Here is a 25,203-nt window from a genome sequence, read left to right as displayed (position 1 = left end):
CTCATTGTTGCAACAGGTCCACCTGAATCCTTAAACAACTGGTTTTTCCCCATCTCCTCCACAAGTTATACTGACATCAAATATAGTGAAAGCAGGGGTTATACTGTGGGGGAGGGACATACAAAGCAACAAAGAGATAAAGCTCAAAGAAGGTGTTGTCAGGACGTGCTGTCTGTTTTTGTGTACCCAGCAGCCTATTGTCTTAGTTTTGCTTGTTGCAAACTAGCTCATTCTTAGTTTTAAAAAGGTCCAGAGAGGAAATATTGCATTTTCTTTTAAACATATCCCTTGCCACCTCGCCTCACTGCTGAAGTTCAGTAATTCCCAAACTTGGCTACACGGGAGTTTTAGCACTTATTTTAGCCAAATCACACCCCAGACCCATGAAGACACTATATCTATATCTCTATATAATATATAATGTATATAATATATTAAGCACTTCCATGGTGCTGCACAGTTTGGAGACGGCTGACTTAATATGTAAAGCTAAAGTCAGGACTTTAGATTCACAAAATAAAAGCATTCTGTTGCTAGTAATGGGATGAAACTAGTTCTTTTCTCTGAGACAAGAGCTTACAAAGGGTAGTTTCTTTCACAACAGGGAGGGAGGCTGGGATCTCTGATGGTTTAAACTTTAGCTAGAAAGTTTGACTAGCTCCCAGGACATGGTGTTTTGAATTTCTGTTACTAGCCTTCCTTCTTTAACTCTTTGATACAAGCCAAACAATTTCTCCTTTTAACCCTCCATCAACTCCTCCCTTAACCTTCCCAGCTTCTCTGTTAGTTTTACCCCAGACAAGGGGATATCTTCTGATGTCAGTTACTGAATCTGAAGGGTTAAGAGGTTTCCATAGCAATGTGTCCTTACCAGGGGAAGTGGGCAGGCCCTCTTACCATTAGGTTCCCAAATGAGATTCGCTTCCTTTTCTGAAGATTTTCATTCAACCTTGTTCAGTTCTTGGCCTAGGCACATGTAAGGGTGACCTCATCCAGTTCAGGGTTTTCTTCTAAGATAATTGCAGAATTCTTTCATGATGCTGCTGTTTGGGCATGATACTGCTTGCAAGGACATTTTCCTTCCTGGACTATTCCCTTGTACTTCCTTTGTACTCAGGAGACTTGTTTGACAAAGTTCCAAAATGAGTGGAAACAGTTTTCTTCTAAAATGTTTCCTGTCACTCACCGAAGCCTAAGAATTGTATGCATCGTTTTTTTCTAAAGTTCTAAGACATTTTATATCTAAGCAATTAAAAAAAGTCAAATATCCACAGCACTACAAAAAACTTTTGATAATTTGTTCCCCCCACCAAAAAAGTCAACTTTTTAGCTTTATTCCTAGAAGGTGTACTGCGCAGATTCTTTACACAAAAGTGAAACCATTTGTAATGTTATCCTTTGAAATAACAAAAGAAAAACACATTCGAAGCATTTATTCAATTCTTTCCTCTCCCAAAACACAAATCCAGAATTAAAATTTCAAATTTCAAAAGCTTCTGAATAAATATGGTACACAAATACCCTACTTAGATGATTCTGGCATTTTGTTAATGTCTTCAAGCTTTCTGTGCAAATAATCACAATTCAGTTAATTTCAAGATGGTTGCAGAACTCCACTTATTCTGAGAGTGCATTAGGAGTTGGAACATTAGGAGTTGGTTTTCTTTCACTGACCTCTTTTCTTACTTACCTCTTGTTTTTATGTGCTAAGTCCATTTCCTGTTCACCAGCTTTCAAACAAATTTCCATAAGGCTAATTGTTCACACTTCATTATGAGAAGGGAACACTGGTAGATGTATCCTCATAGCTTATAGTTCCAAGTATTTGTGCTCTGCTACTGAGATAGTAATCTCATCCTTTTCCCCTTTTCCATCACACATCAAAAATTGTCTTGGAGTCTTCTCAGTATAGTGCTTCTTTCAATCCAGTTTTGTAGCAACAAATTCTTTGTTTATTTTTTTATTTTGACTTATTTGTTTATTTTTTGGGTAACATGTAATTCCTGAAGGGTACATTTTAAAAAATTAAGCAACTGTTGTGTATGAGATTTTCTTAAAACAGTGTAGAATGAAATGCATTTATCCTTGTTTTAGACAGCTAGGGAAATACTGAAAAACATTATATAAATAAAAATCACAGTCGTATCATCCAGAAATCAATAACTGCTAATGGGATAATACACTTCTTTGTTAAAAAGAAATCTTCATAGAAAGTCATTGTGTTTGGTTTTTGTTTTATGTTTTATTTTCGTTTTATGGCACTGAGGTTTGAACAGAAGGCCTTTCCATTTGAGCCATGAATCTATTTCAGACATACTTTGAAATAAAGTTGCAATATTAATTTTGTACAGTTTCAAATTCCTCCTTTTACTAAATTTGTAGTATGATTTTTTGTTTGTCTTTTGAAAGTAGATTTTTAATGATGCATATGCACACTTTTATTTAGCTAGTTTCCTATTAATACTGTTTTTTGTAAAAAAAAATAAATCATTTTTACTGGTTGAGCAAATGATATTGGGTTCTCTTGTTTCAAAGTCTATACTGGCCAAATCTTGTGTATAAGTGACTTTAATTCTTTAATGCTTTAATCTTTCTTGGGATATGGGTAATGTCTTTGCATTATAAAGTTCTATTGAGATAGAAGAAGGCTAACAAGGACTGGAAAAGACATGGGCTTAATTAATAAATATTGGTAAATGCCCTGGCCTGAAAGTATCTGTGATTTCTTTTTCTCTTTTCTTTTTAATTTTTTTTGTTGTAAAGATACTTTACAGAGGGGTTAAAGTTACATGGGTGAGGTAATGAGTACATTTCCTCTCTAGTACTGGGGAATCTCTGGGGAGGACTAGGACAGCCCGCAAGGGCTCTGGTAGCAATCGGCCACACGAATGCCCGCAGGGTTGGCAACTCTGGAGGTGGCTGTGGTCCAGGGACAAGGGGGCGCAGCACGGGAGCCCACTCGCTCTGAGCCCCCTGGGGGCACCTGGTGGGGAACTTGAGCAAAGTTCCCACAAGTAACTTTATTGGGGTGCCACAGATGAGTGATCCTAAAGACCCTAAAAGTGTGTGTACCCCAAAATGTTCACTTCCATCAATGTCACCACACTTTCACTCCATAGGGAACCCAGCTTGATCCTCAGAGGGCCAGCTGGGGACATGCAGTGGGTGGGGAGACAGCCCCATGTGGCTCAGGGACACATGGAAATCTAGGCCACGTTCCAGTGCACACCATTTCTCATTTCCTCTCTATGGCATGCAGGGAGATTAGAGGCCCTGAGACCAGGGTAGTTAAAGAAGGTGGAGGAGCTCGCCAAGGAGAACAACATCTTATTTTCCAGCATCCAAATTATTCCATTTCCAGGTGAGGCCCAGGGCTGTTTCCTATAGAATACCCCCCCAAAAAAACCATGAAATGAAATCACTATCTAAGATCCTGACTCAGTATGTTCTTTGTCTACAGTTGCACTGTACTCAAGTGTGAGTGCATAAACTTTGTCATATTGAACATCTCCCTTGATCTTGTTGTATTTTTTCCTTCCTTGCACTTTTTCACAGATGAGTACTGAGCTTCCCTGGAGTGAGTAGACACAAACCTGGCCCAACCCATTTGCTACTTTAATTCTACTATATTTTTCATTGGATAAGTGGAGTTCCATGGTTAACAGAGTCTCTCTTGAAGGAGACTATCGTAGTCTCTTTTTTTTGTTTTGATTTTTGTTGTTGTTGTTGGTGGTGGTGGTCGTGGGGTTTGAACTCTGGGCCTGGGAACTGTCAACTCAAGGTTGGTGCTCTACCACTTGAGCCATGGCACCATTTTGGTTTTCTGGTGGTTCACTGGAGATAAGCCTGGCCTGACTTTGAACATGTGATCCTCAGATATCAGCCTCCAGAGTAGCTAGGATGACAGGCCTCAGCCATCTGGTGCCTGGCTTAGTCTATGTTTTTTTTTTTTTTTTTTTTTGTGAGAATACGGTACAGAGAAGTTACAATTACATGGGCAAGATAACCAGTACATTTCTTTTTTATTTATTTTATTTTATTTTATTTTATTTGAGAATATACTGTACAGAGGGGTTACAATTACATGGGCAGGATAATGCATACATTTCTTACCAAGCATTGCAGCCTCCTCCTTTGTTTACCCTTCACCTCCCTTCCCAGCCTCCCCCCTCCCCCCCACCCAATCATACCCCCCTCCCCCCCCACACCGACATTGTAAAGCTGGTTTTGACATGACATTTTGTACTTCTCATTGTTGCAACAGGTCCACCTGAATCCTTAAACGACTTGTTTGTCCCCATCTCCTCCACATGTTATACTGACATCAAATATAGTGAAAGCGGGGGTTACACTGTGGGGGAGGGACATACAAAGCAACAAAGAAATAATCTTATAAATGCATTAGAAACACATGTATGAAAGAAACGAAAACATTAAAATACATATTTAAGGGTTCACTTTCCTGACCTTTTTCGCTTGACTCATACCTATACTAGATATTGCAAATAAGGGAAACCATAGGACCTATGTTTCTTTGGGCCTGGCTTACTTCACTTAATATAATTTTTTCCAAGCCTTTCCATTTCCTAACAAATGGGGAAAAGTCATTCTTTCTAACGAGTACATTTCTTATCAAGCATTGTTGCCTCCTCTTTGTTTCCCCTTCTCATCCATTCCCATACTCCCTCCACCTCTCCCCACCCGATCCTTCCTCCCCACCCCCACCAAAGTGGTAAAATTCTTTTTTTGAAATAACGACTTGTACATCTCATTGTTGCAATGGGTCCACCTGTATCCTTAGTCAAATGATTTGTTTTTGCTCTTCCCTTCCACAAATTATACCAACATCAAGTGAAAGCAGGGGTTATACCGTGTGGGAGGGACATACACAGCAGCATAGAAATCATCTTATAAATATATTAGAAACAATTGCATGAAAGAGAAAAAACATTTATCACAGAAATCTTCCCTGATGACTTCGGCCTCCACATAATTGCGAGGAGAAGGACACAGTCAGTCATGTTTGATCTGAAGCATGGAAGATGATGAACTTCGGGGGACTTTCGGAGTTAGTGGAGGATGTCATATTGGCGCACTCTCTTAGCCATAGGGCAGATCCTCAGAAATCATTTGGGCATGAAGATACACATGGAATTTCCAGTAGAAACTACCCATCAGCCATTACCACCCAAAAATGCATCTTGGATAGAGGTTTGAGGAAACCATCTCCTTGTCCTAGGAAGACCAGGCCCCAGGCACAGATTTGGTCCTGTTAGAAATAAATTTGCCCTGGCCATGTTCTCCTTCTGTAGGCGCTTTGTTTTCCATGTGCAATCTGCACTATGAAGCCATTCACAGGGTCTCAGGTGCATTTGCTTGCCCACTGCTCCCTCCCAATAGGCAGTAGCATCTTCAAAAATGCATGCACATCCATCTTCCTCATTCAAATGGAATCAGCTCTAAGACAACAATCCATCCTAAACTTTGATACATCTTTTCCTCTTTCCTGGAAAGTCGTTATCTGGATTCGATGTTTTTCATTGTCTTCTTCCTTTTCTTCGGAAATTTGTGCTATTGTGACTTAACTCAGTGATTCAATAACAGTTCCCCAGAATCCAATTCTGACTGTGAAGACTCAAATCAATGTCCCCTGGCTCAGAATAAGCCACTTCAATTGAATCATGGAAAACTAAATCTATAAGAGAACTATATTATTAATTATAAAAATAATAATAATTACTATTATTATTTAGAATAACTCCAGGCTCACTCACACTCCTGGTCCTAGCTACCCAGAAGGCTAAGATCTAAATATCATGGTTTGAAGTCAGACTGGGGGCAGGAAAGTCCATGAGATTCTCATCTCCAATGAATCATCCCCAAACCCAGAAGTAGTAGAGTGCTAGCCTTGAACACAAAACCTGAGGGAGGATGCACATGTCCTGGGTACCAACTCAGGACCTGAAAACACACAGAGACAACTACAGAGTCCTTGAGTGTTTCAACATTAGGAAAGAAAATAATCTTGAAGACCGTGACTGATGTTGTACCCCACATTTACCAAGAATGTAGCTTTGGTCACAGATTGTGATACAGGAAGGCAAAGTAAAGGTGCTGTTAGTTCTGCCCACAGAACCTCTCTATTCCCCTACTTGTCCTTGTACAGAATGGAGGCTCACCAGAATTCACCTGCCCAGTAATTACCAGTAGCTATCAGTCACCTGACTGAATCAGCAAAGGATTTCCAGGTTCTAGGCTTACTTCCACTTCCTCTGAGGTTACTTCCTTTCTCATATCTCTTCCACATCTGGTTTTGGCCACACCTCTTCTTCCTCTTTCCCAGATATAGTCTGTCTCCTCTATTAGCTCCACCTCTCAGCATGGCTTACATCTGGTGCAGGCTAGTGGTTGGATTGCCCCCCCCCCAATAAACTCTCTTCTGCCTGAACCATGTGGTGGTTTCCTTTCAGCAGAACTGAGCCCTGTCCTGTGTCAAGAATAAAGAATGCCAGCCTGGCACCAGTGGCTCATGCCTCTCATCTTAGCTACTCAGGAGGCTGAGATCTGGAGGATCTCAAAGGTTCAAAGCCAGCCCAGGCAGGAATGTCCATGAGGCTTTGATCTCCAGTGATACCACCAGAAAACCAGAAATGGTGCTATATATGTGGCTAGAGCTCTAGCCTTGAGCTGAAGAGCTCAGGGATTGTGCACAGGCCCAGAGTTCGAGCCCCATGACTGACAAAAAGCAAAAATATTTTCCCCTACTGCTGGTAACTATAGGAAGGATGGACATGGGTAAGTCCAGGAATGTAGAGGCTGGAGCCTCTTGAATGACATAAAAAAAAGGCCTTAGGAACACCAGATGCCTAGAACATACAACTCCACAGTGGGGAGACTTCATCTGTTTACCTCTAAACATCCCCCAACCCACAATTAACAGGACATAGCTCAGTTTATATGCATAAGGAGTGGGCATACTTTAATATGAAATAATTGCTATTCCAGCCAAACCCTGGGCTGGAGGTTGAGTTCACCAAAATGCTTAAACCAAATAAGTCGTACACCCAATACTCCACTTCCGTAGGATCTGATGGGTCTGGAAATCTCATGGTGGTTACAGGAAAATTTAAAAATAAAATTTAAAAAGAGCCACCTGGCCTCACATTTCATATGGAATCTACAGAAATGAAGGTATCCTTACAGTTTTGAAGGTTACCTTTTTTTGCCCTAATGCTGAAACACTCAAGTATTCTGTCCTTGTTTCATTGTGGGTTTTTCCAGTCCTGAGCTTGTACTCAGGGCCTGGGAATTCTCCCTAAGGCTCTGCGTTGAAGACTAGAACCACTCTACTATGTAAACCACAGCACCACTCCTGGGTTTTGGGTGATTAATGGGCCATCCCAGTCTCTTGGAGCTGAGTTCAAACTCTTCTATACTGAGTAGCTAGGATTAGTGGCAGGAGTCTGGTTATATTCTGAATTTTTTTTGTCAGTCATGGGGTTTGAACTCTAGGCATGGGTGCTGTTCCTGAGCTCTTCAGCTCAAGGCTGGCCCTCTACCACTTTGAATTTTACACACACACACACACACACACACACACACACACACACACACACACACACACACACACATATGTTGCCAATTCCGATTTTCTAGTGGTTCATTGGAGATAAGAGTCTCACAAACTTTTCCTGCCCAGGCTGGATTAGAACCAGGATACTTCAGAACTCAGCCTTTTGGATTAGCTGGGATGACAGGCATGAAAGGCATGTTGCCTCCCACTGGGCTGTTTCCATTCATTGGCCCCCAATTTCCTCCCTGTGCCCAGCAGCACCAGGAAGAGCAAATTGGTTCCCCACACTCCTGTAGCAGTGACATTGGCAAGGTAGATGGACATTAATCTTTTTGCCAGCCCTCCACTGTTCAGGTGTTTACAGTGACACTTTGAGCAAGGACCTGGACAGTTAATCATCTGTGTTCTCAACACTGCCTCAGTGATCAAGTGATAGTGGAACTGAGTTGTTTTTCTTTGTTGGTTGTTGTTTTTATTTTATTTTTATTTAATTTAATTAATTTTTATTTATATTATTACTTTAATTTAATTAATTTTTATTTATTTATTTATTATTTTATATATTACTTTTATTTATATCGTGGTTCTAGTCCTAGGGCTTAATCTAGTGGTTTGAGCTTTGTTGTTGTTGTTGTTAAAGGCTAGTCTTATGCCACTTGAGCCACAGCTCTAGTTTTGGCTTTTTTTTGGTGACTCATTGGAGATAGAGTCTCATGGTCACTCCTGCCCCAGGTTAGCTTTGAACCATGATCCTTATATCTCAATCATCTGAGTCACTATGTGAATGCCGTGAGCCCCCTGTAATCCCTGTCCAGCTGAGATTTCCTATATGGACTCCATACTCTATAGTTTCCTTTTATCCCCATCTGCATGACCATCCACGTTTTCTGTGTTCTTGCCCTGTCCTCACAAAAGGAGAGGACCAAATGATTTGAACTTCACTTAACCATGTTAGCTCTGTAGCAGCTGAAAAAATAAATCAATCAAAACTAGAAATCACATCTTTATAATTCATTCAGCCAGATGCTCAATATGATGCTCTCCCTGAGTATAATGGACACCTCAGTATCAAACTGAAATGTTTGGTCAGAGATCAAGATATCATGGGGATTGACAACATATTTGAGGGGCTCATTGGTGTACACCTGCCGGGAAATTTACATTACGGTTCACTCTGTTGAGAACATGTTAGGCGAGTTCAACATGGAAATGAGCCCACTTCCCCCAGGAAAGGACTAAATCTGCTTCAGTCAAATTAAATGAGAATTTGCCATGTGGGTCCCTAGCTGACAGCCCAATTATTCCTGCATGGGTGGCCCAGGCTATTTCACAGGGAGCTATGGGAATGGGATGGACTAAATGTGTGACAGAGACAGGTGTTTCCAAAGTGACGTTTCTGCTATACAGAAAAACATTCTGACTCCTCCACTCAACAGTACAGGGCTAAGGTGATCAACCATGGGCTACTCTGCCCTATCCCAGTCCAGCCCCCATTCTTCCCCTGGCCCAGGTGGATAGGTGTCCTCCCCCACACTTATACCCACCTGCCACCAGGATCATGTGTGTTATCTGTCCTTCATTGTCCACATTCACGTTGTAGAAGATGTTGTTGCCTTTGCTTTGCTTCACAAGCTCGAAGGTGTTCGTACCAGAGTCTACTATGGAAGAGAAAGAACCCAGGGTGAGTCCACTTGAGTTCCCTCACCTCATTTCACTTTTCCCTAGTCCTGTGTGGAATAGACTGTTCTCTCCTCTCCTTCTGGATTAAGCTGGTGGTCAATAATCAGTAACTTTGAACCTAATCAATCCATCTCATGCACTCCTTTGAAATTCAAATATCTTGATTTCTTGGGGTGGAGATGGGCCCCATAGATAAATTTCTGAATTCTCCATGCTCGCCAAAACACCATTCAAGGCTGAATCTTCCTGAATCTGTGCTCCCACATGTCACAGGTTAAACTGATAAAAATTCAGTAGGTGCAGGTATGCTCTCCTTCTATTGACATTCTGACTTTTATATCAGAGATTCAGTAAATTGGAGCACTTTTCCTTCGATCATTTGTCTATCAGACCTCTAATAGACTTTATTATGATGTATATTTTAATTAAAATTAATTAATTAAAACAAAGCAATTTTATGAACACAGTGAGTCTCGATCAATGTTGAACATATGGACATCAAATCACATTTTTCCAATGAGATGTAATAATACCTGACCAACTAGTTAAAGCAATTGTTGAACATATCCCCCCCCCCCGAATTTAATTCATGGACATTTCCTTACAATGCTAATTCATCCATCTCCTCCCCCTCTCACTCTGTTGAAAGGGAATTGATTTGCACCAACACACAAACAAAAGAAAAACCTATTACAATGAATAAATATATGTGCTGATAACTTAAGAGTCAGGAGCTGGGGCTGATCACATCTGTATCACCTGTTTATATAGTTTTCAGATTTTTTTTTAAATACGCATGCAGCATGATTTAAAAAATTGTGTCCCACTGCCAAAGCTATCCACACCCCCTGCCCACACATACACCCAAATGTGGAGACATCTATCAAGATCTGATGTATTTGCCGCTCTCATAAATGGTGACTCCCATGTGTAACCACTCAGAGGCCATTTTTGAAAATGAATAATAAAATAATAAATAATAAAATAGAATGGTTAAAAATATTTAACAATAAATATAATAATAAAATAAACAATAAAATAATAAAATTTTCTAGGAAGAACTGAGCACCTTGGATGTCGATTGTATTTTCTTAATTCTGATAATGTCCGACTCTTGGATGTTTCTAGAATTCAAAGCTATTGATGTAACACCTGAAGTGACCTCCATGAATCTCCCAACCATGTGCACACCCCTGCTTTGAGTCCAGTTTTCTGTCTATACCGCGTTGTACTCACACTCTCCTACATAGACCCCATCCTCCCTCAGCTCACCCACAACAGTGTATTTTTGTCACTCCCCAGTTTGCCTGTAAGATAACAAGAAAACAACAACAGAACAACAACCAAGTCTTTATTTCCTATCCACAAATCCCAGCTACTTCTTCCAGACCTTTCGAGTAGCCAAGGAGGACATCAACCGGGGGAAATGCTTTGAATAACTTATGGTACTTGTTCTGATTCTTTTCATCACCATTCTTTGTCATTTTTGTGCAAGTCTTGTGGTTTGAACTCAGAACCAGAGAGCTCATCCTCAGGTCTTGTGTTTTGCTCAAGGCTGGTGGTGTAGCACTCGAACCACAGCTCTACATTCTGGTTTTTGATAGTTATGTTCCTAATGGATATGCTTGCCTGGGCTGGTTTCAGACCTCACTCTCTGAGATTCCACCTCCTGAGCATCTGGGATTACAGGCATGAGCCACCAGGGCTTTGGCTGTTAGTTGCATAGTTTTGTGCTAGTGTCAAGGGAAGAGGATTCTTCTAGAATGCTCTTCCAGACAGTGTGGTCTCCACAGAGCTCATACTATCCATTCATGGATTGAAACCAGCAATGATGTCATTATCTAAATATGTCCCTGTCTGCATGCAGGATCAAATGTCCCAGATATGTGAGAAGCCACAGGCTCTGTCAATCAATTCTGGAGAGGTATGGAGGCAGGGAATGAGAGAGAAGGTTTTGCCTACTTGTTATAAAAGTCCACGGTCATGGGTTTACCACCTTCAGGAGCCTTAATATGTCAAAGCAGGCCTCTCAAGGGTCTGCCCTCCTGGATCTTCTCTGGCTTGTCCACAAAGATGGCTAGGGTGTGCCACTTGCCAATCACGTAAATGACCCATGTCCCAAAGGCAAAAGGCCAGCACTCTCCTGATTCCCCTCAGTTCCCTTTATCCAGCACCAAAGAAGCCATTCCTGACTGGGCAAGAGAAGAAAATGAGGCCAGGCCTTGCCAATTTGTGTGGAGTCTCCCACACTGTGACACCAGGACCGAGAGAGACATGCTTGGGAACCATTGCATGTGGAGAGTGAGTTAGGGATTCCATGTAGGCACGACATGTGATCCAGTCTAATAACGATACTGTTGCCTTAGCTTTTGGATTGAAGAGGACACCTTTGTCACACGACAGGGAGTTGAAAGGTGCAAAGGCATTTTCCTGATTATGAAGACACATTGAATCCACATGTTATCAAACAGAATCTCTCTCTCTTACACACAAATGCACATACACACACAAAACTGGCACATTTTACACACACACACACACACAAACACACACACACACACACACGCAAACACACACACGGGCCATGCAAGATGAACATGCCCATTCAGGGATCCCTCTGATGGCTGGACCTGAGATCTTTGGCCTGCACAGGCCTCACCAAACAGCAGGGTAAGTGCAGAGCCTTCATCATGTTGATGCTGGTTGTCCTTGTCCTACAGAAGCTCAGAGCAGGACAGGTGTGGTAGAGAGAATATGAATAGATTCCCTCCTTTTATACCATTGATCCACAGGCCTGATTCATAATGACCATTTGTCCTCCTGAAATTGTTCTCTGACTGTCCCTCGCTGGCAGAAAGGGGGTGGATGGGCAGTGACTGGGATTCTCAGACTAATTGGATTAGCTTAGAGGAAAATAAAGTGGATCCCAGTGACCTTCAAGGTGGTTTAAGGAGAACAATGGGAGGCAGGGGTTGCAAGGACAGGCATGGCTCTTCCTCCTCCTTCTGTCCTAGTTAGGTCAGGAGATTGGTTATCTACATCCATGGGTCTCTACTTCTACCTTGCAAGGGCAGGGGGGCGGGGAAAGGAGGGTGTAGCTTGTCTCTATGACCTTGGTGGAACCCAAAGAACATTGCTCTGCAATCCAAGATAGCAGCCTCCCCCTTCAATCCAATCATGGGATGACATCCAATCATCAACAAATCATGTATAACATAAATTGCAGGCCTACCATGCTTCTCTCAGATTACATTTCTTGCTGAAGAAAGAAAAGCACAGGAAAAAGGCACAAATGGCAATTCTTAACCTGATTCAGGAATATGGTCCTATTGATTTGTTCTTCCCATGCTATTCATTCATCCAGTATGGTTGTTCATGTGGAGCAGAAGGAAACCAGGAGAAAACACTCTCAGAAAAGACAGAAAGTTGCATGTCATGGCTACACAATGGATCTGGACAGATTTCTGTATGAATTCGGTGGTCTGATTTCTCCATCTTGACTGATCAGAAGTTTTTTGTTTTTTTATTTTTATTTTTGCATCAAATTTCTTCATGCAATAGATGGGTGCAACACAAACATATTTCTGGTGGCCCAAGGCCCATTTATCTCAATATTTTTTACCTTCTCACAGTCCCTGATATCTAAAGAAAATAGTTGTACCACCAATTGACAAAAGTATTTATCTTTTTTTGACAGTCCTGGGGCTTGAACTCAGAGCCTTGAGCTTCTTTTGCTCAAGGCTTTACCAATTCAGTCACAGCACCACTTCTGACTTTTTCTGTGAATGTTGTATACTGAGAAATCAAACCCAGGGCGTCATGCATGCTAGGCCAGCATTCTACCACTAAGCCAGTTTCCTAGCCGCTCCATTTATCATTTATAGATATTTTTAAATATCAGTCAGTCCCACTGGAGGTCTGGTAGCCTGGAGATAAAATATATTTGAGGGGATGGGAAGGTGGCTCAGTGTTACAGCACTTGCCTTGCATGCATGAGGCCCTGGATTCCATTCCTCAGCACCACATAAGCAAAAGGAAAAAACCTGGAAGTGGTGCTGTGGCTCAAGTGTTAGAGCGCTAGCCTTGAGCTAAAGAGCTGAGGGACAGTGTCCAAGCCCAGTGTTCAGGCCCCACGACCGGACCCAAAAAACAAACAAACAAAAAAAAGTATTTGATGTTCATAAGCTTCTCAGAAACAGAAACATGGACATTTTTTCAAAATGTTCATGAGATAATGACTTTGTTCTGAGGTTAGTCCTATGCTTGTTTTTCAGATGCTTTGGTTCTGAACACAAAAATAATTCATCTTTCACCCAGTGCAAATCTAGCTTTGCTATTCGCACTGAATAAATCATTTTCCTTTCTTTTTGATGGATGCCTAAAGTGTTCCAGATACACTAAAGACACCTGGTGTCTTTGGGACACCTTTGTTACACCTGGAAAAGGCAGCATCTTTTGAAGTCAAGATAAGGTCAGTGTCAGCCTTGAACTACTTCCTTCTTCCTTCTTGCTTAATCCTATTTTCTGATTGACCCTTCCATGAAAATTCCCTGTGTTCTTGTTGGAATAAAGGTTTTATATATATATATATATATATATATATATATATATATATATATATATATATATATATATAAACTTTACATATTTATTTACATATAACGATATATAACTAAACGTAAATATATATGTATCTACATTAACTATTGCATTTCCCAATGGCTTGCGGTCATCTAACATGTTGTTCAGTACTTTTTTATGCACCAACACAATTAATGCAAGCAGAGAAGAGCACCCTAGTTTCAAATCCTGTAAGGGTGAGACACAAATCCTACCAACTCTCTTACCCTAGGATTGTGGTAAAGTCATCAAGACTCACAAAGGAGTTCCTTATTTCATATTGCTTTATTTTTTATGTATTTCTACATATTTATGATCATAAAGTAGTTGCACAAAGGATGCATTATTTTTATAAAAGCAGTTTTTGAATAGAATACATTTTTATCAATGTTACCCTTCGAACATTCTCACCCCTCCCTCCTCTACCCACCCAGATGCTTTATTATATATATATATAGGATTCTTGTCTGTTTTTTGTTTTTCTTTTTGGCATTTCTTCATGTCTTTTATTGCCATTTCTAGTTCTTTATTAGACATCTGCTTTCAAATGATTTTCTGGGTTACAATAGAGTACAAACATTAGCTCAAGTAGGACTTATGGAAAATAAGCTACACAATATAGACCCAAATTATGCTCCGCAGTATAAGTTCAGATCCTCAGTGACCTCTTCGTTTAGGATGAAGTCTTTTGCAAATGCTGTCCTAAAGGTAGTGGTCGTGGTATTACTTAATTACTCTTTCTCATCGCAGGCAGAACTAACACACTCTTCACTAAGAAACTGTTCTCATTCAGAATGTATTTCATGTCTACATGTAGATTTTCAGTACATTCTCCGACCTTTGAAATCCACACCATGGAAAATTTCAGTGTATAGTCCAACTTTTGATGTCTATCCAGCAACAGGATTAGAATCTCACATGGAAGGGATTTCAGTTTAATATTTCTTTCCCTGGCTTTCCTCTGTGTGAATTTCATCCCAACTTTCTCCAATGGAGTCCTTCCAGAAAAATCTTCTTAGGATCAGTCTAATTGTTATCTGACCTTAGGTAGACCTTGTTAAGTGGCCATTAGGACAAATGACCAAGTACTGTCTCTCTTGGGCCTTGTTTCCTATTGATTTCTGAAGGATGTCACGTAACACTCACCTGTCAACCTCAACTTGACACCAGTCAGTGTATTTGTGAGCAAAATACAAATAAACAGCCAGATTTCAGCATCTTTTATTACAAATGTTACATTACTACTGTATCACATAAGCAAATATTACATTATTTATTGACCTTATTATGTATGTCAATGCTTTTGCTGATCAGACTTTCTCAGATTTAGAAAGGACTGAAGAGATGATCTCTGGAAGTATGCTCATTTGCATTTGAGATTGTCCTCTGTGCAATTACAGATCTTCTTGTTTGTGTTGAGAAAATGATGTACTTTTCGAGCCATGCAGGGAATGCATTGGTGTTCTGGTGTAGTATACCCCATATAATACAGAGTGTGCATGGATTATTTGATGTGCTGGGTGGCATGCAAGTCAACGCACACATGTATTATGGAAGTACTGTAGATTCAAGGCTTATAGTAAAGAGTGTAATTCCTTAGAAAGAATAAAAATTCAACCAAGTAAACAAATGGAAGTGGGGACTTGAAATAGGTGTGGTGGGGTCAAGTGAAGTTAAGTTAGAGGAATGAAGATAAGTGTGAGAACTCAGTGTGTATCCTATGAAATAAAGAAGAGGCCTCCCAATGTCCTCTTCCGTTGACAGAGTCGAAGCCTAGCACCTGCATTGTGGGTTGAGGGCTATTTGTAGTGGGACATGGAGGAAGTCTTCCCATGTTGAAGGCTCCTGGTATTCCTAAGGCCTCATTTTGATGAGGCTACAGTCTCAATTTCCCCAAATATTCACTAAGTTGGGTGTGTAGGTTCAATTCCTCTGACATTCCTCACCAGGAAGGGCAAAACTTTCTGCCTATAGACAACAGAAAGACACCAAATTTTCAAGACACAGGCCGACTTCTTAAAAATGTCATTTTCCTATGTAATAGTAGCAACCATTCCTATTTTCTCTTTCTCTTTTGCCCATCTTGAAGGGAATAGAAGCTGCTGAAGGACAAACTCAGCTCTAGCAGGAAATGTCTATTGAGACTTGACCCCCCATGCCCGACCATTAATAACCCCAAACTGGAAGATGGAGCTGTATGGCTCAGGTGATTGAAGGCCAGTCTGGAACCAAACAAAAAATTCATGGACAGCACCCCCAGGCCCTGAGTTCTAATCCCACACATGTCATTTACAAACAACAACAATAAAAAAAACAAACCAAGTCACCCCAAATACTCTAGTCCATACGAGGATCACAGTTTTTCTTGAAGGAATCCAAGTGAATATTGGCTGTCTGTCTGTGTCATTTCCTCCATCAGAAAATTATTCCCTCTCTCCCTCCCCCTCTCTCTCTCCCTCTCTCCCTCTCTTCCTCTCCCTCTCCCTCCCCCCCCTCTCTCTCTCTCTCTCTCTCTCATTGTCTTCCAATTCTGCACATTAGTTCATCATGATGTGTGTCCAGGGAGGAAGTTCGAGTCTGGACTTCAATCACCTGGGGCAGCCTATGGACAATCTTTGAAAACTGACCCCTGAAGGGGGGATCACAGACTGAAATCACACAGCTGGGGAGGATGTACAGGAATTTTCCCCAGGAGGGACACAACGTTCTCCATTGCTAAGTAGGAAGCACTGTAGCCTTAGCAGAGATCACCAGCCCCAAACCAGTAAAGAAACACCTGTCACCATCAATCATTGAGTAGGCAAAGAATCTCAGGCTCTGAGGTAACTTCCTAAGCATCTGAGGTGACTTCCTAAGCATCAGAGGTGATTTCTTATTCCTCTGAGATCATTTTCCCTTCTGCTGAGGTCACTTCCTCTTCTTCTGAGCTCACTTCCTCTTCCTCTTAGTGTGCTTCCTTTTCCTCAGAGCTCACTTCCTATTTCTCTGAATGTACTACCTCATCCTCTGAGGTCACTTCCTAAGCATTTGAAGAGCTTCCTCTTCTGCCTCATCATGCCTCCTGCAGACAATGATGGGTCCCCCACAGGTCCCACAGTCACTTTCTCCCTCTGAGGCCACTTCCTCTTCTTCTGAGGCCATTTCCTCTTCCTTTTCCTCAGAGGCCACTTCCTCTTCCTCTGCAGTCACTTCCTAACCATCTGGGGAACTTCATCCTCTGCCCCATCATGCCTCCTTCAGACTGACCAGCCCCCCCGGGGCTTCACTCACTTCTTCCTCTGAGCTCACTTCCTGTGCCTCTAAGACCACTGTCTCTTCCTCTGAAGTCACTTCCTCACCCACTGAGCTCACTTCTTCCTCTGAACTCACTTCCTCCTCTGCCCCATCACCTTTCACTCAGACTATGACAAGTTCTCCACCCCCAAGACCCTGAGGTCAGTTCTGAGTGCTCTCCACCCACACACCCCCTTGCTCACCTCTACTATTTCCTCTCTCTCTGCCCTGTGCTCACTGTACACACCTTCATCTGGCCCAGCCCAGAAGTTTGGTTCTAAACCCTCTTCTGCCTGGACCTGGTGGAAGTTTCCCCGCTCTCTCTCCCAACCCTTCCAGCGCCTTTATTGGTTTCTTGTGCCACCACTCGCATGACCAGAGTTAAAAGCTCTACCACTGATGTCGAGTGAGCCTGAGTTCTTGGGGACCCATGTTGAATTACGGCTAATATTTTTGGGGTGGGCATCCCTGTGAGTCTGGGGATGGACCCAGGAAAAGCACACACTGTGATTTCCTCCTGTTTCATGGGCTAATAAGAAATAATTCTTACTCCATCCCCACCTTGGACTGAACAACGAATGGACCAAAGGGTGTAGTTTGAGTCTAACCCAATCCTCTGCATTCCTAGGTTCTGATGGTTGGGTAAGGAGAGAAATCAGGCTTTGAACCACGATCCTCCAGATTTCAGCCTCCTGAGTAGCTAGGATGGCAGGTGTGAGCCTGGAGTTATTCTGAATAATAATAATAATAATAATAATAATAATAATAATAATAATAATAACTACTCTAGGGTTCTTTTCTAGAATTCAGTTTGTCCAATCATTCCATTGGAATGGGCTGGGCAGGGGACATTGAGTCAATCATCCATGTAAGAATGATATGTTTAGGATGTGGTTTACTGGATCACTAGGTTAAGTATTGTGGGAGCACAAATTTCAGGAGAAGGGGCGGAGGAGGATGAGGAGGAGGAAGTAGCAAAGCTGGAAGTCAAGATAGATGACATCGTAGGAGAGGAAAAAAAAAAGCAAAAAACAAAAAACTTCTGGAAAGCAAGGATTGTTCAACTTCCCAGAGGACTATTCTGCTGGAATGGGGTGTGTGGGGGTGGGAAGCAGATTCCTGGACAAGTTTCTGCCTGTGAAGGGAAGTCTACCTGTGAGGAAGGAAGTGAGCAGAGAAGAAAGAAATCCCACTGCTTCCTGTCCCACATCATTCTGTCTTTCTTCTTCCCCAAGTGACCCACCCCCCCCAAAAAAACACTCATTTTGGACACGTGAATTATGACCACAGCCTCCTTCGAGAGCGAATTTTTAATTCCAACCTGGAACATTATACACCCAGAATAAAGGGCTTCCACGAACAGGCTGGGTCCTTATTCCTGGGGACAATAATCTGTAGGGAGAAATTAAAAAAAAAAAAAAAAGAAAAACAGGACGAGGGAGAAGAAATTAAACAAAAAAAATTACAGGATTATGGAAAGAGGTTTGATTGGACCAAGGCCAGGGCTCTTAGGGGAAGGATTTCAATTTCAGGATTTGGGGGTATTCTGGAGGGAAGAGGATCCTGGAAACTCGCCTGTTTCCAGGATGTGTTGGAAGCTGGAAACCAGAGGTTCCTCTCGGGCGAGCTTTTCCTCAGTCAGACTCTGTCCCTTTTCTTTTTTTTTTTCTTTTTTTTTTAATTTAATTTTATTTGTGAACATAGTGTACAGAGGGGTTACAATTACATGGGCAGGATAATGCGTACATTTCTTACCAAGCATTGCAGCCTCCTCCTTTTGTTTACCCTTCACGTCCTTTCCCAGCCCCCCCCTCCTCCCCAATCCCAATCCTTCTCCTTCCCCCCCACTCCCCCCCCCTGCACCGATGTTGTAAAGCTCGTTTTGGACATGACAAGGAAATCAGGAAGATGCATAATTCAATGCAGCCTAGACAAGTATGGTTACTCAGGAGGAGGCTGAGATCTGATAGGATCACCAGCCTTAGGGCAAGGAGAGTCCTTGAGATTATGATCGCTCATGAAACTACCAACAAACCAGAAGTTGTGCTATATTTAAGGCTCAATGTGGTAGTGTCCAGGCTAGAGCTGAAGAACCTCAGGTACAGTAATCCATGGCCCTGAGTTCAAAACACACTATGGCCCTGGGCTTTTTGTGCTCAAGATTAGCATTCTACCATTTTTACTCTGGGTCCTGGGCACTGTCCCCTAGCTTCTTCAGATCCAGGCTGGTGCTCAGTACCACACTGAACCACAAATATGGCAGGACTTCCAGTTTGCCCATGATCCTCTAGATGTCAGCCTCCTCCTGAGTAGCTGGAATGACAGGCATGAGCCACAGGTGACTGGCTCTCATTACTTCTCTTATTAACTGTAACTCCCCTGTTCAATGCATTTACAATGAAAATTTAAAACAACAAAACAAAACATTACCCTAGGGCACAAAATGTGGTACAGTGCTTTCCTAGCATGCATGAAGTCCTGCGTTCAATTCCTCATTATAACACATACACACACACACACACACACACAGAAGCCAGGAGTGGTGCTGTGGCTAAAGTGGTAGAATGCCCAGCCTTGAGCAAAAAAGAAGCTCTGGGACAGCGCGCTAAGGGTCCTGAGTTCAAACCCCAGGACTGTTGTCATGTTGGAGACCATTCTATTTCAGAATGTTCAATGACTGTTTATCTGCAAGAAAATTTGCATTTGTCTTCACCGCTTGGATCACTCATTAGGAGAGCTCAAAAGGGAGATGTAGTCAATCCACCGACAGGGAATAGGCTTTGCTTCGTCTGCTGAGTTTAGGTGGGATGATCATTTCCAGGGTGGGTAGCTAGGTGACACAAACCCATGATGGCTGAGTGTGTGTGTGTGTGTGCATGTGTGTGTATGACACACAGGTCCCTATCTGGTGTGTTATACAAATCAATGTGCACGTGACAGAGTCAGAACTTTTGCAGGAGAAACATGGATTTCTGTTGGGGGACGGTCCCTGAGAAATCCATTCTGATTCCTCTACTTCCACAATAAAGGTTGAGCTCACGGGCCACTGGGATCATGTGTGTGGTCTGTCCTCTTTATCCACGTTCTGGTTGTAAAAGACCATGGTGCCTCTGCCTTGCTCCACCACCTAGAAATAGTTCTTCCTAAAGTCTTCAATGGGTGAGGGGTGGCTGGGAGGGATGGATGAGGATCAGCTCAGGTCCCCCTTCCTAGTCTGGTTGGACTAGAACTTACAGATGCCCATGTTCATTGCTCGCTACTGTGACATGCTAAATATGGACATCTCTTGTGATGGATGTCATGAGATTGCTCCCCTAGCACTGCTACCGGTGTCTTTAATGCAGTGACATGGATCTCTGCAAAACTTGCTTCCTAGGTAAACTTCATAGACTTGAGTATGCCATACTCAATAGTAATAATTGTTATTATTTTATGTGATCTTGCCACTTAAAAACTTCACATTGGGGCTGGGAATGTGGCTTAAGGATAGAGTGCTTGCCTCTCATGCATGAAGCCCTGGATTCGATTCCTCAGAAAAACAGAAAAAGCTGGAAGTGGTGCTGTGGCTCAAGTTGTAGAAGGCTATCTTTGAGCACAGAGAGGCTCAGGGAGAGTGCCCAGGCCCAGAGTTCAAACCCCACGACATATATATATATATATATATATATATATATATATATATATATATATATATATATATACACACACACACACACACTTACATTACACTGTATGGTACTTGCATTCAGCAATACCTCCTGCTGATGTGTTCAAAGGACAGTGCAATAGAAACTCAATATCTGGAATCGTTGGTTTTCTTGGCTTTGTCCATGGTAAACCTGGTATTTCTATTGATACAATATATGCAGTTTCACAATTCATATTGATAATACTTAGGATAACTGATCTTTTCAGCAAATGCTTTTCTTTCTCTAGGCAGGCATTCAGCAGTTGAATCAAGCTGTTGGACTTAAAAAGTGATCCCAAAATTTGCTTGCAAAATGACATTTCAAAGATTTTAGGTGTGTCATCAGTAATTCTGTAATAGTGCTAAAAGAAGCCCTAATAAAAGATTTGTGGCAGGGCTGATCAGAGTTTCTGCTTTTGGTTGGCCATTTGAACATAGCAACTAGATTTTGGCCTCCCGAGCAGTGGTATGGCTGGCTTGAAAATTGTTTGCATCAAAAAGGGCTCCCTTAGATTTCAAGAGAAATCTTGAGCATCAGTTTGATGGGCAGTGAAGGAATTACAACATGTAAAAATGATTAAATAAAATTTATTGACTTCAAATAAAAAATATACATACACACATATATGTATGTGTATATATGTATGTATGTATGAATATATGTAAACTTTAAAAAATTTTTAGGGGGAAGATGGCGGAGGAGAAGCTGGAATCTGAACAAGCTCTTGCATAGAAAGCAGTTTTAGAGTTCCAGTGAACAGTCCTAAGCCAGAGAATCACACCAAGTGTGCCATCACAGGACAGAGAGTTAGGCAAGAGAGGGGAAGCCAAGGCAAGGAGACACATCTGAGCGCTTGCCAGCAGCCGCCACGGTGGCAGCAGGGTCGCGGCGGCAACTGCAGGGCACCCATACCTGAGCCACAGAGAGTCCGGGACGAAGAAGCCAGACGCAGTGGGGGAGCGGATTCTACTCAACACCAGCAAGAACTGAAAAGGGGCGGACATCTTCATCCTGCAGTTTGCAGACCAGAGACGACCCAGGATCCAAGACTCGGCGTGAGTACAAGCCTGACGTCCTCACTCCATCTCAGGGAGCAGAGGAGGGAAAGCCACCCCTTCCCCCCCAGCAACAGTGATCTCCATCTTGGATACCGACAAAGCTCAGAGGAGCTGCTAGCTCCAACTCAGGCCTTGGAATAAAATGAGTCATTGAGCAGGTCACAAGAACTTAACGGCAAAGTGACCTGCCAGACTCAGCTCCATCCAGGGAAAAGTCACCCAGCTCAGGCGCCAGCCATAAGAGTGGCTTTCCGCTCTGGGTAACCAGAGCCAGAGACTGCCCCTCCCTCTAGCAGCCTCCACAATCAATTGAAATACAGACACCCTGAGAATGGCTCCAGGCTGGGCGCTGTGAGTTTTTCACAAAATAGCCCGAGGGAAAAGCAACTGTTTGTTGAAAGGCCTCAACTCTACCCAGAACCTAGCCTCATCACTGCATCCCCCTCATTTGTGATTCTCAAAGCAGATCACCCTCCCAGAAAACTAACCAGGGAGGGGGATCTCAAAATCTTGGGTAAAACAGAGCATTTTTCTGCCTGATCGAACAAACTGACTTAAGAAAACAATCAAGCCACAGGACCCCAAGCTGACCAGAGACTCCAACAAGAGGCTGGTTACAGACAAAAAGGAGATATAGGATTCTTCCCACCCCTCCCAAAAAAACCAAAAAAAAAATCAAAGAAATTTTTTCTTCTTCTTCTTCTTCTTCTTTTGGTACCTTATATATTTATAATTGTTTTTTTCTAAAACTTTTATTAATCTTTAATTTTTTCCTTTTTTGAATAAAATTGTTTTCCAGAAACTTTTTTTTCTCTTATAATTTTTATTTTAGGAATACTTGAATGTGCGTTTTCCTATCTTTTCTTGTCTTCTTTCTCTTTTTGTTTCTTTTTTAAATTATCTTTTTGTTTTTCGTTTAGCTCTACTGATCTTCTGATCTTTATTTCTCCCTTTCTTATTCTTTTCACCTTTTCCTCTCTTTTGTTCTGCTTTACGTGACTTAACTCTTGTCCTGCACATCCTCAGATATACCCTTACTTAACAAGTAGACCCTAACCCCCATTGTGTACACACTTAATCCACAAATTTATTACTCAATTCAAAACCTCTGAGACTTCAATTCCTTAATAGCAGTACTACCTCTTTATACCTATATAATATTTTAAGCATTTTGTTAAGTTTTTCACAACTCCTCTATGTCCCTCCCCTTCTCTCAATATATTCACATTCCTCTCTAAATAGCTTGTCTTTTTTTTCTCCATAATAATATTAATTTTTAAGTTTATATTTTTTTTGGTCTCTTTTCATTTCCCTTTCCCTTTCTTCTTTTTCTCTCTCTCTCTACTTGCATCCTACCCAACCTATTTCCTGCATTGAGATTAGGACATAGTTAACTCTCCCTGTGCCTCCCCACACCAATCTATTCCTATTTTTTACCCACATCTCTCCCTAACCCTAATAATTTCTGGTTTCCAAATACTTCTCTGTGGTTCAAAGCTCATTAACATATAGTTGTTTGATGTTGAATAGATGTATCTGTTGAACTAGATTGTATCTGTAGACTATTGACTGTACAAATGCAAACTCTGGTTTATGGTTGCCTTAAGATAGGGTTCTAGCACAAAACTGGTGCTATTTTCATCTCAAATGGTCAGAGTAAGCCGGAAAAACACAAGAAAAATGGCAAATCCTGGTATCTTAATTCCCAATCTTGATAATCAGGGGACAGAACAGATAATAAATGATCCACAGGAGAGTTCCCAAGTAGCTCTACAAACACTGCTGGCAAACATGACAAATGAAAAGTTTGACAACTTACAAAGGACTCTGTATGAGCATGATAGGGAGAGAGAGGAGGCATCCCAAAAGTTTATACAGGAATATTATAAGTGTGAGGAAGCTACTCAAAAACTGATACAGGATTTGCGTGAGCAGCTTGAGAATACTAAAGAGAAAGGGATGAATAGCGTGAGCAGGCTGAGAACACTCAAAGAGAACTGCAGGAATCCCACGAACACGAGGAAGCTAATCAAAGAGTAATACAGGAATTGAGAGACCAGGTAGAGAACACACAAAGATCACTAAAGGCATTCATGGAATCCATTAACAAAGAGCTGAAGGAAGTCAGGGAGACCACAAAGGGAATGCTGAATGGAACCCAACAGAAGGAATAGGGGTCCAAAGAAACCATAACCAATCAACTAAGTGATTTGAGAACAAACACTGAACACCAAATTAAGGAAGTAAAGAAATTCATACAAGACCTAAAACAGAGCTTCAACAAAGAATTTGAAGCCATCAAAGCTGACCATTTAGAAGGAAAAGAGATTTAAAAAGAAACAAAGTAGAGAGTATTGACAGCAGGTTAGACCATGCAGAAGATCTAATCTCAGGGATTGAAGACAGCGTAGATATTATAGAGAAAGAACAAACAACCATAAAAGACAAGTCCTAGAAATATGATAGATCTATCCAACACCTGGAAGACACCATCAGAAGGCCTAACTTAAGGATAGTCGGTGTAGAGGAGCACCTAGAAATAGAAGTTAATGGTCTAGGAAATTTGTTTAACAGGATCCTAGCAGAGAACTTCCCAAACATACAAAAAGATAGCACTATTCAGATACAAGAAGCTTATAGAACCCCAAATAGACCAGACCAGAATAGGACATCCCACCATCACATTATAATCCACACAGGATCAACTCAGACCAAGGAAAAGATCCTTAAAGCTGTCAAGGAGAAACGGTTAACCACTTATAAAGGGAAATCACTTAGAATCACCTCAGATTTCTCAGCAGAGACAATCAAAGCAAGAAGAGCCTGGAATGATGTATGCCATGCCCTAATAACAAACAACTATCAACAAAGAATACTGTACCCAGCTAAACTCTCCTTCATAACTGAAGGCCAAATAAAAACCTTCCATAGCAAAGAAAAATTGAAACAATACATCTCCACCAAACCAGCCATACAAAAGATTCTTAAAGATGTCCTACACATAGAAAACCAACAAGACCACAATAAAGGCCAAGAAACTGCACCCAAACTGAGAATCCAAGAACCATAGGAAGAACCCAGTTTTCGCAGCCCCCAAGAAGGTGGATAACATGGCAGGAACTCCCAAATACCTCTCAGTCCTATCTCTTAACGTTATCGGACTGAACTCTCCAATTAAGCGACATAGAATGTCTAGTTGGATTAAAAAACAAGACCCTTCTATCTGCTGCCTGCAGGAGTCACATCTTGCCCGTAAAAACAAACACATTTTCAATGTTAAAGGCTGGAACAAAATCTACCAAGCAAACGG

The 25,203-nt window shown here is 41.7% G+C and overlaps 1 non-coding gene across 1 annotated transcript; it reads left to right on the top strand.

The window, feature by feature from the left end:
* Positions 1-20,870: 20,870 nt before the first annotated feature.
* Positions 20,871-21,008, top strand: LOC138815569 (small nucleolar RNA SNORA8). The gene has a single exon (XR_011368377.1). It is a non-coding gene; the product is annotated as a small nucleolar RNA SNORA8 (small nucleolar RNA).
* The last annotated feature ends 4,195 nt before the right edge of the window (positions 21,009-25,203 follow it).

This window comes from Dipodomys merriami, unplaced genomic scaffold, assembly GCF_024711535.1.
Source record: "Dipodomys merriami isolate MVZ:Mamm:240054 unplaced genomic scaffold, mDipMer1.0.p SCAF_65, whole genome shotgun sequence".
Classification (NCBI taxonomy): domain Eukaryota; kingdom Metazoa; phylum Chordata; class Mammalia; order Rodentia; family Heteromyidae; genus Dipodomys; species Dipodomys merriami.
The sequence above is the reverse complement of the archived record's forward strand: the minus strand, read 5'-3'. Positions and strand labels throughout refer to the sequence as shown.